This window comes from Hyperolius riggenbachi, chromosome 7 (assembly GCF_040937935.1).
Source record: "Hyperolius riggenbachi isolate aHypRig1 chromosome 7, aHypRig1.pri, whole genome shotgun sequence".
Taxonomy (NCBI): Eukaryota; Metazoa; Chordata; class Amphibia; order Anura; family Hyperoliidae; genus Hyperolius; species Hyperolius riggenbachi.
The window spans coordinates 174048333-174064576 of record NC_090652.1 but is presented as its reverse complement, the minus strand read 5'-3'; the positions used below and the strand labels follow the sequence as shown (position 1 = coordinate 174064576).

The window sequence follows — 16244 nt, the reverse complement described above, 5'->3', positions numbered from 1 at the left end:
GATGCCGCTGCACAGCGGCTATCATGTAGCGAGCCCTGGGCTCGCTACATGATTTAAAAATAAAAAAACTGCTGTGCTGCCCCCTGGCGGTTTTTAATAGACCGCCAGGAGGGTTAAGAGTTAGTCATCATCAGCTGGTGCAGAAAAATTAAAGATCGTATCTTGCTGTGGTGTACCAAAAAAGTTATTAAGCTTTAAGGCATGAAAAAAGCCATTAAGTTCAACATTCAATGTGAAAAAATCAGGAAAATTTGTAGGGCAAAAAGATAATCCATATTCCAACGCTTTCTTCTTTGTCTCAGTAAGTTCATATGATGAGATGTTAACGACCAAGAGTGGTCCCACTATCTCTTCCTCAATTGAATGGAACTCCGTTGTCTCTTGCTCCTGGCGCCAATGTTTCCTGGGCAACTTGTAGGGCAAACCAGTCCGAAACAGCTGACTGGTTTGCCCTACAGTTCTTTTAAATGCTTGTACTTTTACTACAATAAATTATGATTGAACTTTGAAGTGGTCCAGCGTTCTACAATGCTTCAAACTTCAGGTGGTGGACAGATAGCCTTAAGTTCTCCTACAAAATGTCTTGATAAACTTGGGAATTCGTTTTTCCTTCAATGATAGCAATCCGTCCAGGCCCTGACGCAGCAAAGCAGCCCTAAACCATGATGCCCCCACCACTATACTTCACAGTTGGGATGAGCTTTTAATGTTGGTGTGCTGTGCCTTATATTCTCCTCCCATAGTGTTGTGTGTTTCTTCCAGACAACTCAACTTTTTTTTCATCTGTCCACAGAACATTTTGCCAGTACTGCTGTGGAACATTTAAGCGCTCTTTTGTAAACTTTAAACATGCAGCTATTTTTTGGGGGACAACAGTGGCTTCCGCTGTGGTATCCTCCCATGAACTCCATTTTTGTTTAGTGTTTTATGTATCATAGATTCACTAACAGAGATGTTAGCATATGCCAGAGACGTTTGTCTTTAGCTGACACTCTAGGATTCTTCTGCACTTCATTGAGTAGCAGCAGTGCTGAACTTTCTCCTTTATAGACAATTTGTCTTACCGAGGACTGATGAACTGCAAGGTTTTTGGAGATACTTTTATAACCCTTTCCAGCTTTATGCAAGTCAACCATTCTTAATCGTAGGTCTTCTTAGAGCTCTTTTGTGCGAAGCAACATTTAAATTAGGCAATGCTTCTTGGCAATGCTTCTTGGTGGGTGTTTTTTATAGGGCAGGGCAGCTATAACCAACACCTCCAATCTCATCTCATTGATTGGACTCCAGCTGTAGCAACTCACTCTAATTAGCTCTTGGAGATTTAATTGCACTAGGGGTTCACATTTTTCACCTGCACTGTGAATGTTTACATAGTGTGTTCACTAAAAACATGGAAACATTTAATTACTTGTGTGTTATTAGTTTAAGCAGACTGTGCTTGTCTATTGTAGCGAGGTAGCTGCTCTGCTACGCACAAAACCCTGACCCAGAATCAGGTCGGCTATGAATGATTTAGCACCCGGTTCCCAAAGAACATGCGATGTAATCCGGAAGAGTGGATGCCCGCTTCTGTCCGCGCTCCGGTCTCGAGGTGAGCGGCTCTATGCGGCGGGTCCCCCGGGGGGCCCCGGCCTTCCCAGGCCGACCTGGGCTCCTCGGCACTGTGGTATCGTCACGTTTAGGGGGGATTCTGACTTAAAGGGTTTCAGTCATAATCCCACAGATGGTAGCTTCACCCCATTGGCTCCTCAGCCAAGCACATACACCAAATGTCTGAACCTGCAGTTCCTCTCGTACTGAGCAGGATTACTATTGCGACAACGTATCATCAGTAAGGTAAAACTAACCTGTCTCACGACGATCACATTTTATGACCAATTTGTGCAGAAATCCTTATAATTCCAAAGGGTTCACATACTTTTTACCGCTACTGTGTAAGCAACATATGTTTCAGAATCAGAATTTATTTTCCCAAGCAAGGTTGGACCGTGCCCGGAATTGGATTTGGCACATTGATTGGCACAGAGATAGTAATACAACAGACAAGATGATATAGAGTAGTACAACAGAACAAGAGCGATGCAACAGAAGAGGAGTAATACAACATTTGCAGTAGAGCAATTGCGGGTCTAGCAGGAACAGCAGCGTGTATCAGAAGATAATAATTCTAGTACAACCAAGCAAGGCGGTAAACAGAGCGGCCACAGCTGAAGTCAGGTATTAGTCCGTAGACGGCAGCAGGGTGGGGGGGCAGTGGAATGGGCAGAGTTCAAGAGTCTAATGGCTGTGGGGAAAAAAGTGTTCATGCGCCTGGTAGTCTTAGCAGGGATGGACCGGAACCTCCGGCCCAGTTTGAGTCGACTGAAAAAACTGTGATCAGGGTGGGAGTGGTCGCCCACAATTTTCAATGCTCTATTACGCAGTCTGGTGTTGTAGAGGAGATCTAAAGGAGGGAGAGGTTTTACAATAATCCTCTCTGTTGAGCTGATGACCGTCTGGAGTTTATATCTGTCGCTGACCGCCAGCGACAGATATAAACTCCAGAGGGTCATCAGCTCAACAGAGAGGTAGCGCACCAGCAGGTAGCGCACCAGACCAGGATGGATGAGCAGAGGACTGACTCGATTGTAGCAGAGTAGAAGGACCTCAGAAGTTCATGGGCCATACTGAACTTCTTTAGTTGGTGAAGGAAGAAGAGTCTTTGTTGCGCCTTCCTCTGGGTTGCGGTAGTGTTTGCCCTCCAGGTCAGGTCATCAGAGATGGCTGTACCCAGAAGGTGGACGCTGGGAACCCTTGCGACCTCGGTGCCCTCAATATATATCAGGGGAGGATTACTGGCGTGCTTCCTGAAATCAATGGCCATCTCCACTGTTTTGGCAGTGCCCATTCTCACTACACCAATTGCAGATTCTGTCTACCTCCTTGCGGTAAGCCTGCTCATCGTTCTCACTAACAAGGCCAACAATTGTGGTGTCGTCCGCAAATTTCATGATTTTGACAGTCATCCGTGGATGTGCAGTTATTCGTGTATAGAGAGAACAGAAATGGTGACAAGACGCAGCCCTGAGGGGCTCCAATGTTGGTCACTCTAGGTCTGGAGGATATGTCGCCCAGCTTAACAACCTGGGACCTGTTTGAGAGGAAGTCTATAATCCAGAGACCAAGGGTTGGATGAACATTGAGCTCTGTGAGATTGTCATGCAGAATCTGGAGGCAGATAGTATTAAAGGCTGAGCTGAAGTCCAGGAGAAGAATTCTAGCGTATGAATTCGGCCTGTCGAGGTGGTCAGTGATAAACTCCAGGCAGATGTTAATAGCATAGTCAGTGGACCTGTTTGCCCTGTACGCGAACTGGAGAGGGTCCAGTCAGTCCGTAGTAGCGTTCTTGAGCAGCGACAGGACCGCTCTTTGAAAGGTCTTCATGACTACTGATGTTAGGGCCACGGGCCTGAAGTTGTTAAGGTCAGAAAACCCAAGCTTTTTTGGAACAGGAATGATGATGGATTCCTTGAAGCAAGTAGGGACTTTCCCTTCAGTGAGGGACCTGGCAAAGATAAAGGTCAGGCCCAGCTGACGTGAGCAGGACTTCAGACATGCAGGTGACACGCCATCAGGGCCAGATGCTTTCCTGGCATTCAAGGAAGACAACAGGTGCAGAACATCGGCCTCGGATACTGTCGGGGATGGGCATGTGCTCCAGCTAGGTTCAGTGCACTCAGAGGCGGGGGGGGGGGGGGGGGCAGAAGGAGTTGACTGCCCCCCAGAGGAACCCGGAACCTCAAACCTGCAATAAAAGTTCCTGAGATCCTCGGCTAGCTTGGGGCAAGGAGTAGCCTGTTGGAGTGGAGGTTTATAGCTGGTGGCAGCCTTCATGCCCTTCCAGACATAAACAACCAAAACCAAAGTAATTGAAGGGTCTTATCAAGAAACCACATTAGACAGTCCAATTATGCAAAATATGAAAGTATAAAGAAAAGCAACACTGGTAAAAAAAAGAAAAAGTAGTACGTTATGCACTCACATAGAGATGTTCAAGCGCCCACCAGACCCTGCAGGGGCATATGATTTATTATTTATTTATAAATTGTATTTATAAAGCGCCAACATATTATGCAGCGCTGGACATTAGTTAAGGCTACAGACAATATTTAGGGGTGACATACAGCAACAAGACAGTACAGGAATACATGCAAACCAGATCATGCAGCACAGTATGAGTACAAGGTAATGCTTAGTCAGTCATTGGATGGGAGCATGGAGATTAGGCAAGTCTAGTTTGCTCAAGAGTTTACTCAGATCCATAGGATGGGTGTAACGTAATGGAGGTGCAAGTAATGGAGGTAGGAGACATGAGGAGGAAGACCCTGCCCGAAGGCTTACAATCAAGAGGGAGTGGTAGGGACGTGAAAGGTAGGGGACCAGAGTTCAGCTGCGGGTTTAGAGCACTAGTAAGGTAGGGGGGGGGGGGGGGGTGATAGGCCAGAGTTAAAAAGGTGAGTTTTTTTAGGGCCTTGAAGATGTTGGAGGGGGAAACCCTAATTGGGGAGGTAGGGAGTTCCATAGTGTTCGAGCAGCTCTTAAGAAATCCTGGAGTCATGCATGGGATTGGGTGATGCGGGTGGCAGTCAGGCGAAGTTCATTGGAGGAGCAGAGTGAGCGGCTAGATGTGTACGATTGGAAATGTAGGTTGGGCAGGTTTTTTGTACAGATTTGTAAGCTAGATACAGTATCTTGAATCTGATTCTGAACTGGATAAGAAGCCAGTAGAGGGATTCACAGAGGGGAGCCGCCGTGGTGGAGCAATGGGAGGAGTGGAAGATTCTGTCTGCTGCATTCATGACAGACTGCAGCGAGGCAATTCGGGTCATAGGGAGACCAGACAGAAGGGCATTGCAGTAGTCAAGGCGGGAAATTATGAGGGCACGGATGAGGAGTTTGGTGGTGACAGAGGTGGAATTAAACTGAGCCATCTCTATGTAACTTCCATCCCTCCCAAATGCTATCAAAACGATCCAGGTTCTCTGAGCTAAAATAAATACTCTGTCCATAAGCATTAAAGTATATAGTTGTCTTTTGACCAAGAAAATATCCAAATCCCTGGACCTCAATTTAAAGTGAACCAGAGACGAAGCACCCTCAAGTATTTACCATATATATTTACCATATATATCAGTGAGAACATTATCCATCATCCTTCACTGCTCAGCCTGCTTGTTATCAGCCCTGATAAAATCCCAGGAATCATCATAGCTGAGTCTGTCTTCTCTGATGTCTTTTTCAAGCCCAAGCCTGCCCCTTCTGGCTCTGCTTTCCAGTTTTGTATACTCACAGCATCACAAAGAGCTGCGATGAGATGGGAGGAGCTGCTAATGTAAGGGTATATTGAAAAACTTATTTTTAAATCTATATTTTTTAGTCATAAGAGGTTTTTAGAAATGGTGATTTCATTTTGTACACAGCCCACTAAATAATATGCTTTTCTGATGAACTGTGTTTTGCATGGAGTTTTAGTGAAAAACGTCACACCAGAGCAGCGAAATTACCAGGTATAGTATTTATTTTGTAAAATCTATCGGGGGATATGTTTATTTTGTGCCAAAGTGGTCATCTCTGGTTTCCTTTAAAGGCTATGGTCCACTGAGCTGAATCATTTACCTTTACAGCGCATGGTGGGCACCCCGAACCTCATAATTGTGAGAGTACAGGAGAGCCTGAGAGGCAGCCAGGGAAACGGAATTTAAACACTTCCTGAACCATTGTCTTACAATCTGCGCAAAATTGATTTGCTACAGGGCATCCCCAGAAAATGTGTAATAAAGGCCCCTCTGAACCACAGGACCTAAAACAAACTGGGGAAACTGATGGATAAAATTTTGTGTAGCTTTACAGGGGTATAATAACGAAAAAGCAATTTTGTTGCCATATATTTAAAAATGTCAGATTTTTTTACTTTAGAGACAGCCTCCCAGCAGTAGGACCAATCAGATTGGGATAGACAGTTACACACCCAAATCGCTCTCCCAGGCCCTCACATAAGGCATTTTATCATTGTTATTATGAAGTAGAGCATACAGGGTATAAATCACCCCCTTATGTCTAAAAAAAAAAGCAAAATAGAAACTCTCAGAAGCAGTGTGTTCTAGTAATGGAGGCGAGGAAGAGAAATGTCTAATTTGTCAATAACGAAAGGCTTTCCTGAGAGGGGCATCACATCCAAATCTAAGTTGTTGAAAAGAAATAAACCTGCCTTCTTGGCAAAACCTGGCCGCCAAAATTAAACCTCTTTCCTGCCACCAAGCAAAGTCCCAGGGACTATGAAATGCAGGAGGAAATCTAGGATTACCTAAAAGGGATAATTTAGGGAAGGGGGATTGGGAAGTCACCAGTTTAAAATGAGGCGCTTCACTAGCGTGCACAACTTGAAAGTTAAAATGAGAGGACACGTTTAGCCACAGACGACACAATCCTGTTATGTTGGGAAAGAAAAGAAATGTCAGGACCACTCACAATTGTAATTAAAGAAGGTACATGGAAAAGGACAGACTCCGCTTCAAACCTCAACCAGGGTGGGGGAGAGGCTTCAATACCCCAATCTCAAATTTGACCCAGTTTGGCTGCAAGGTAATAGTGCCAGAGGCTAGGGAGGCCAATCCCGCCTTGTAATGAGTGCTTGTATAAAATCTGGGCCAGAATCCTAGCAGGTTTATTATCCCAAATATATTTATTAACCTGCCTGTGCATGGCAGCGAAGGCCTGTTTTGAAATAATAATCGGGAATATGCAGAACAGATAGAGTAACTTAGGCAACAGGATCATTTTGCAAGCTAAACATCACCCAAGCCACGCAACTTTGTATAGAAGCCAGCTTTTAAGCATAGTTATTTGGGTTAAAAAAAGACATACGTCCATCGAGTTCAACTAGAGAATAAAGTACACCAGCCTGCTCCCTCACATATCCCTGTTGATCCAAAGGAAGCCAAAAATCCCTTACAAGGCATGGTCCAATTAGCCCCAAAAGGGAAAAAATTCCTTCCCGGCTCCAGATGACAATCAGATAAAATCCCTGGATCAACATCACTGGGCATTATCTAGTAATTGTAGCCATGGATGTCTTTCAACACAAGGAAAGCATCTAAGCCCCCTTTAAATGCTGATCTAGAATTTGCAATAACTACTTCCTGTGGCAATGCATTCCACATCTTAATCACTCTTACTGTAAAGAACCCCTTCCTAAATGAATGGCTAAAACGTTTTTTCCTCCAGGTGCAGATCATGTCCTCTAGTCCTTTGAGAAGGCTTAAAGACAAAAAGCTCATCCACCAAGCTTTTATATTTCCCTCTGATGTATTTATACATGTTAATTAGATCTCCTCTAAGGCGTCTTTTCTCTAGACTAAATAAACTCATTTTATCTAACCGTTCTTGATAAGTGAAACCTTCCATCCCTCGTATCAATTTTGTTGCTCATCTCTGCACCTGCTCTAAAACTGCAATATCTTTCCTGTAATGTGGTGCCCAGAACTGAATTCCAGATTCCAGATGTGGCCTTACTAGAGAGTTAAACAGGGGCAATATTATGCTAACATCTCGAGTTTTTATTTCCCTTTTAATGCATCCCAAAATGTTATTAGCTTTAGCTGCAGTGGCTTGGCATTGAATGCGATTATTTAACTTGTTGTCGATGAGTACTCCTAAGTCCTTCTCCAAGTTTGAGTCCCCAACTGTATCCCATTTATTTTGTATGGTGCTAGACCATTGGTACGACCAGAATGCGTGAGTTTACATTTTTCAACATTGAATTTCATCTGCCATTTATGTGCCCATATAGCCATCCTATCCAGATCCTGTTGAAATATGTCCCTATCTTTCTGAGAGTTGGTGATTCTGCACAATTTTGTATCATCTGCAAAAATAGCAACATTGCTTTCTACTGCATCTACTAGGTCATTAATAAATAAATTGAAGAGCATTGGACCCAGTACAGACCCCTGTGGGACCCCACTGCTAACAGTCACCCATTTTGAGTATGATCAATTGACCACAACCACAGCCATCTCAACCACCAGGCAGGAGCGCTGCTGCACTGAGTAGTGAGAGAAGAAATACCTCTCAGCTCACTCCGGTATCAGTTTACAGCAGCAGCAGCTAACAGCAGCGCCTGACTCGACTCATAACTGATTCACTGACTGATTCATTCAGTTCCTTCAGCTCAATGATTCAAAGAACCACAGTCATGAATGAGTCAGTGAGAGAAGGCACTCATCCTAGCTCACTCAGGGATCCATCTGAGTACAGCATCGGCTCCTGAGTCCTGACTCTACACTGTTAACTGATTCATTCAGTTCCTCTCTCTCTGCTACTGGTAACTGCATGGATGTAGAGACTGAGTGTAGCAGCCAGGCATAGAGGGCAGGCAAGCTGGTAAATATACACAGCATGATGCAGAGGAGGGTCCGTGGGAAAAAAATCTGTCTGGTCTCTCCCCATTGTTAAAATGACTGCATGTGCAGATAAGGTGTTAAACAGGTTGAAAAGTTTTGACAGTCCCTAGACTCCAGGAGGGCTGCTTTCTGACTTGTGTCAGAGATTGGGGACAGCAGTCCTATTACCGGCAACTAGCCTCTGTGTAATGTGGGACTGCTATACAGATTAGCTCTCTGCTCCATCTCCGGCTGTTCTCAGTCTTACTCCACTCCTCCTCTCTCTGGGCTAGTGCACGACAAAATCGCAATAGCAATCGCTAGCAATTTGCGAATGCGACTTTGTGAAGCAATTTCTGAAAGAATCGCTCCAATAAATGCTACCTGCAGCATGTTTGCGATTTTAAAAAATCACAAAGCTGCTGTAGGAACACCCTCATAGGGTAACATTAGCCCAGCGCTTTTCAAATCGCTGTAAATTTGAAAAGCACTCAGAAGCACTCTTGGTGTGCGCCAGCCTCCTTCATTCCCCTTTGTTTCCCTCTTTCCCTAGTGCTGGGTGTTTGTGTCTTCTTGTCATACAGGAAAGCTAAATAAAAGTGCAATCCTGGTGAGGCAAATATCTTCTTCCCTCTCTTTCAGCTTTTCTCTCCACATTATTTCTCTGCATAAGGGCTCAGACACACTATAAGGTAGTGAAAACAGGGATTAGTAGAGATGGTGGTGAAGGGGAGGACATAGGTAGGTGTGTGTGGGGGTGAGGGGCATGGGGGAATTGGCCTTGAAGGAATTACTGTGGCCATACTTCTGTTGACTGGACAGCCGATCGACCAACCGTTTTGATATTAGCGAATCGGATAAAAAATTTTGGGTGGAAGTTGGTTGAATGTATCTGAGATGTTGGGAAATCTTGGGCCAATGTGGTTGTCAGGTGCGATAATCATGGCGTGCGATAACCACGAATTATAGACAAGATGGAAACCCCGTCCGTTTTCCCTCAAAATGTATTGTGCCCCTGTGATGCCTGTACTACCTGTCACACTGTTCACAGAGTGTCCTTGCTGTATTTCCGCATTGGCACTCCACGTGATTACTGGCATATACGACATGGGGTGAATGTGTGACATAATTTGGGCTGAGGCTGCCATGATAATGGGCCTCTAGTCTGTGTTTCTACCCAGGCCAAAAGGTCCCAGTCCTCCCCTGGTAGCAGCATAGTGTGTGTGTGTAGTGTATGTCTACTGTGTGCTGTGTATAGTGTGTGTGTATAGTGTAGTGTGTGTGTGTGTGTGTATAGTGTGTGTGCGTGTGTAATGTGCGTATCTATAGTGTGTGTGTGTGTGTGTGTGTGTGTGTGTGTGTGTGTTGTATATAGTGTGTGTGCGGTGTGTGTGTGTGTGTGTGTGTGTGTGTATAGGGTGTGTATAGTGTGTGTGTGTGTGTGTGTATAGTGTGTGTGTGTGTGTACTGTGTGTGGTGTGTGTGAGTGCATGCCGCAATAAGTATATTTTATGGTGAAACGCTCTGCTGCATTACAACTATTTTCTGGTGAACCCATGCCGCAATAAGTTTATTTTCCAATTTTCTGGTGAAACGCTGCTGCTTTATGATTCTCAGGGGTCTTGGGGGTGGGGTTCACCACAGGGGTGGTATTCACCACAGGGGTGGGGGGTATGGGGCTGGGGGGAAATCACGCGGGGGAGGGGGCGCCACAGGATTTCTCGCCTGGAGTGACAAAATGGCTAGAGACGCCCCTGACCACAGCTCTTTGTTTTCTGTCCATTAGCCAGTTCCCTATCCATGCACACAGACTCATATTAGACAAGGTATGATAAACAGGAGGGAAGTTGGCTTTATACAAATCGTGGTAGCGAGAAGAAAGAAATACACCCAGGTATTTAAATTTAGAGGGACACCAGGTAAAATCGAAGTCCTGCAATTTTGTTGTATGGGGAAGCAGATTAACCGGCATTGCAGTGGATTTGGAGGAGTTGACACTAAGGGCCGAAAATGAGGCAAACTGATTCAGCAAATTAAACAGATAAGGAAGACCAGTCTCGTTAAAAACAGGAGTGTGTCGTCCGCGTACAAGGTCAACTTACGATTACCTTCCCCATATCCGGCAGTATCAGGGGGCTGTCTAATAGCCATCGCTAATGATTTCAGGGCAAGGGCAAACAATAGTGAGGACAACGGGCAACTTTGTTGAGTGCCTGCCTAAGCTCTATAGGAGAAGATGTAGCCCCAGGAATACAGATACTTGTAGAAGGATTATCACATAGGGCCATGATAGTAGAAATTAAGGAACCAGAAAAGCCAAATCCCCTCAGAGCCATTATGATATACTGCCACACCACAGAATCAAAAGCTTTGCTAATATTCAGCCAGAGCATTAGAAATCTAGTGTTGTGAAGCTCGGTATCCTGCAGGATATGAACAGCCAGCATAACATTACCGTACTCCTGACGCCCATAAATCCCGTCTATTCCCCACCCACTAAATTCCCAACCATTGATCCGCGTCGCAAGGCTAGTATCTTGGCAAAAAATGTATATCATTATTCAAAATGGAGATTGGTTGAAAGCCAGATGGGGAGGAGTGGTCAGCTCCAGGTTTAGGAAGTGGGGTGAGAGAGGCCAAAAGCATCTTGGTAGAAAATTCACTACCCTTGTGGACCTCACTAATTAAGGCCACCAGAGGAATAGATAAAATATCAGCAAATTGTTTTTGTAATACTGAGGGGTAAAGCCATCAGGGACCGCTCTGTAGAGGATTTAAGAGATTTAAGACAGGGACTCAACTGTGATACCACCGCATCGGGGCCCTTGGGCTAGAGGGGCACCGAGGGGGCTCACCCCTCAAACACAGTATTAGCTCTTTATTGGTCCTGTGCTGATAATATTCACATCTATAGTTGATTTGAATAGTAGTGATCATTAACACACAGTTTCCCATCCCTTTATTGCACTTCTGACACTGTGGTTGTCCTTAATTGGTTTTGGTGTGTTGTATCAACTGTTATCTATAGCATGCTTGGGTGCCCCAATGCTAAACTTGCTCTGGGGCCCAAGTCTTCTTAGCTACGCCCCTGTCAAAGGACCAAAAGTGGGATTTATAAAAAGCATCAAGTTCAGTAGTGAGAGTAGAAATGCTTTGGGCTCTGTTTCTTAGCGTAGAGGCTTTGGCAATCAGTATCTCTCTAATGACCAGCTTATGTGCCACCCAACGTAATAATGGCGATGTATTATCCTTATTATTATGCATGAAATAATCCTCAAGCTGGCCAGCCACTTCCAATCAGCAATCAGACTGAGTCTCCAATTCCTGGGATGAAACGGAAGCCCAAAACCCTGCAAAACTGATGACACCATGTGATGATCAGACCAAGCACAGTTAATTATCTCAGCAGATGAGGAATTGGCTGCCAGTACAGGGGACATAAAAATATAATCTAATCGAGCGTAAGATTGTCAAGGGTGGGAAAAAAGTGTATTGTCTGCATCCAATAGTGTGGACCCACCAAATGGCCAGAACTTGAGCCTTAAGCTAAAAGAGCTGGCAGGCGCCTAGGAAAGCTTTGGGCAAACTGGAACAGGGTGGATCTATCTACTTATTTTCTATTTTAACTCATTTTATCCTCCCACCCCATTGTGGGACTTATTAACTGTATCTATTTAAGATTTATCATGAAATTTACATTTTGTTGCTGGTGTAATGTATGTTGAAGATACTTAATATTGAAATAAAGGCATATTTTTCTGCATGATGTCTTTTTTTTTTCCTCCTACTGCTGCAATAACAACAACAACCTGTCCAAAGCTTAACAAGGGTGGGGAGATGGGTGTTTATAAAAAGCATAATTAGTTGCTTTCTTATGGGGGGTTATAGGAAATGGCAAAACAGTGCTAGGGGTCCTCCAAATTATTTATAACTTTACCTGGGATCTAGTCAGGCGCGGAGTAGGGGGGGGTCGGGGTAGGACACGTGCCCCCGGGCGCTAGGTCCCCAAGGGCGCCCAGCTGAGCTGGCGTGTTTTTTTTTTTTTTTTGGGAGGGGAGCAGCGCAGAGAAGAGGGAGAGCTATGGGCACAGTGGGGAAGGGTGGATGTCTCCTCCCCTTCCCTCACCTTAGGGGGCTCTCCCTCGCTCGCTCTCCCCTCCAGAAGTAATGTCCGGGTGGCTGGCAGCGGCGGGCGGGACTTACCTCCGTCTCGCTCCAGCGCTGGAAGTTCGGGTGCCGCAGCCGCTGCTCTGGTCTGGACCAGACCAGAGTAGCGGCAAATCCATTCCGCGCTGCGACGAGACGCAGGTAAGTTCTGCCAGCCACCCGGACATTACTTCTGGAGGGGACAGCGAGGGAGGGAGAGCCCCCTAAGGTGAGGGAAGGGGGGGGGGGAGATGGCCCCCCTTCCTCACCGCTGCTCACAGCTCTCCCTCCACTGCGCTGCTCCCCTGCTGGGGGACAAACCTGACTACCTATTCTGGGGACATATACCCCCTGACTACATATACTGGGCACATATACCCCCTGACTACATATACTGGGCACATATACCCCCTGACTACATATACTGGGCACATATACCCCTGGCTACATATACTGGGCACATATACCCCTGACTACATACAGTGGTGTGAAAAACTATTTGCCCCCTTCCTGATTTCTTATTCTTTTGCATGTTTTTCACACTTAAATGTTTCTGCTCATCAAAAAACGTTAACTATTAGTCAAAGATAACATAATTGAACACAAAATGCAGTTTTAAATGATGGTTTTTATTATTTAGTGAGAAAAAAAACCTCCAAATCTACATGGCCTTGTGTGAAAAAGTGATTGCCCCCCTTGTTAAAAAAGTTCAATTTCTGTAGTCACCCCCAGGCCTGATTACTGCCACACCTGTTTCAATCAAGAAATCACTTAAATAGAAATAAAAACATGGAACAGTGATGAACCTTCCCAGTAGTGGCCGGCCGACCAAAATTACCCCAAGAGCGCAGAGAAAACTCATCCGAGAGGCCACAAAAGACCCCAGGACAACATCTAAAGAACTGCAGGCCTCACTTGCCTCAATTAAGGTCAGTGTTCACGACTCCACCATAAGAAAGAGACTGGGCAAAAACGGCCTGCATGGCAGATATCCAAGGCGCAAACCACTTTTAAGCAAAAAGAACATTAAGGCTCGTCTCAATTCTGCTAAAAAACATCTCAATGATTGCCAAGACTTTTGGGAAAATACCTTGTGGACCGACGAGACAAAAGTTGAACTTTTTGGAAGGTGTGTGTCCCGTTACATTTGGCGTAGAAGTAACACAGCATTTCAGCAAAAGAACATCATACCAATAGTAAAATATGGTGGTGGTAGTGTGATGGTCTGGGGTTGTTTTGCTGCTTTAGGACCTGGAAGGCTTGCTGTGATAGATGGAACCATGAATTCTACTGTCTACCAAAAAATCCTGAAGGAGAATGTCCGGCCATCTGTTCGTCAACTCAAGCTGAAGCGATCTTGGGTGCTGCAGCAGGACAATGACCCAAAACACACCAGCAAATCCACCTCTGAATGGCTGAAGAAAAACAAAATGAAGACTTTGGAGTGGCCTAGTCAAAGTCCTGACCTGAATCCTATTGAAATGTTGTGGCATGACCTTAAAAAGGCGGTTCATGCTAGAAAACGGTTTTTGATGAGCAGAAACATTTAAGTGTGACAAACATGCAAAATAATAAGAAATCAGGAAGGGGGCAAATAGTTTTTCACACCACTGTATACTGGGCACATATACCCCCTGACTACATATACTGGACACATATACACCTGACTACATATACTGGACACATATACCCCTGGCTACATATACTGGTCCATATACCCCTGGCTACATATACTGGGCACATATACCCCTGGCTACATATACTGGGCACATATACCCCTGACTACATATACTGGGCACATATACCCCCTGACTACATATACTGGGCACATATACCTTCTGACTACATATACTGGGCACATATACCCCCTGACTACATATACTGGGCACATATACCCCTGGTTACATATACTGGGCACATATACCCCTGGCTACATATATACTGGGCACATATACCCCTGGCTACATATATACTGGGCACATATACCCCTGGCTACATATATACTGGGCACATATACCCCCTGACTACATATTTACTGGGCACATATACCCCCTGACTACATATACTGGGCACATATACCCCCTGACTACATATACTGGGCACATATACCCCCTGACTACATATACTGGGCACATATACCCCCTTACTACATATACTGGGCACATACACCCCTGGCTACATATACTGGGCACATATACCCCTGGCTACATATATACTAGGCACATATACCCCTGGCTACATATATACTGGACACATATACTCCCTGACTACATATACTGGGCACATATACTCCCTGACTACATATACTGGGCACATATACCCCTGGCTACATATACTGGGCACATATACCCCTGACTACCTATTCTGGGGACATATACCCCTGACTACCTATTCTGGGGACATATACCCCTGACTACATATACTGGGGACATATACACCTGGCTACATATACTGGGCACATATACCCCTGGCTACATATACTGGGCACATATACCCCTGGCTACATATACTGGTACATATACCCCTGCCTACATATACTGGGACATATACCCCTGCCTACATATATTGGGACATATACCCCTGCCTACATATACTGGGACATATACCCCTGCCTACATATACTGGGACATATACCCCTGCCTACATATACTGGGGACATATAACCCTGCCTACATTTACTGGGCACATATACCCCCTGACTACATATACTGGGCACATATACCCCCTGACTACAATATACTGTGCACATATACCCCCTGACTACATATACTGGGCACATATGCCCCCTGACTACATATACTTGGCACATATTCCCCCTAACTACATATACTGGGCACATATACCTCAGGTTACACATACTGGGCACATATACCGCTGACTATATATACTGGGCACATATTATACCCCTGGCTACATATACTGGGCACATATACCCCTGGCTACATATACTGAGCATATATACCCCTGGCTACGTATACTGGGCACATATACCCCTGCCTACATATACTGGGCACATATACCCCTGCCTACATATACTGGGCACATATACCCCTGGCTACCTATACTGGGAACATATACCCCTGCCTACATATACTGGGCACATATACCTCTTGCTACCTGTTCTGGGGACATCTATACCGCTGGCCACCTATTCTGGGGACATCTATACTGCTGGCCACCTATTCTGGGGACACCTATAGACCTGGGGCTACCTATTTTTGGGGAACCACTGTTGTCAGATTGAGTGTATTTTGGGGAACTGCTGCCAGGTGAGAGGTGTCTACCATATTAAGGGGGCATCTGCCTATTTATGTGAAATGCTGTCTATTTATGTGCCTCATGACTGCTGAATTTGTCTTGTTGTGGACCTCATGGTTACTGAATTAGTCTTGTTGGGGGCCTCATGATTTGTTGGGGGCCTCAAGATCGCTGAATTTGTCTTGTTGGGGGCCTCATGATTGCTGAATTTGTCTTGTTGGGGGCCTCATGATTGCTAAATTTGTCTTGTTGGGGGCCTCCTGATTGCTGAGTTGGTCTTGTTGGGGGCCTCATGATTGCACAATTTGTCTTGATGGGGGGGGGGGGGGGGGAGGGGGGGCTCATGATTGCTGAATTTGTCTTGGAACATGCTGGAAGGTACATACTGAGGGAGGGTGGGTGAGCGTGAGCCTGCTAATT

General features: G+C 45.3%; 1 protein-coding gene across 6 annotated transcripts in view; it reads left to right on the top strand.

Annotated features, from left to right (window-relative positions):
- Positions 1 to 16244, top strand: part of PMS1 (PMS1 homolog 1, mismatch repair system component) — a 653312-nt gene that overhangs the window by 98358 nt on the left and 538710 nt on the right. The gene's annotated exons all lie outside the window — the stretch shown is intronic.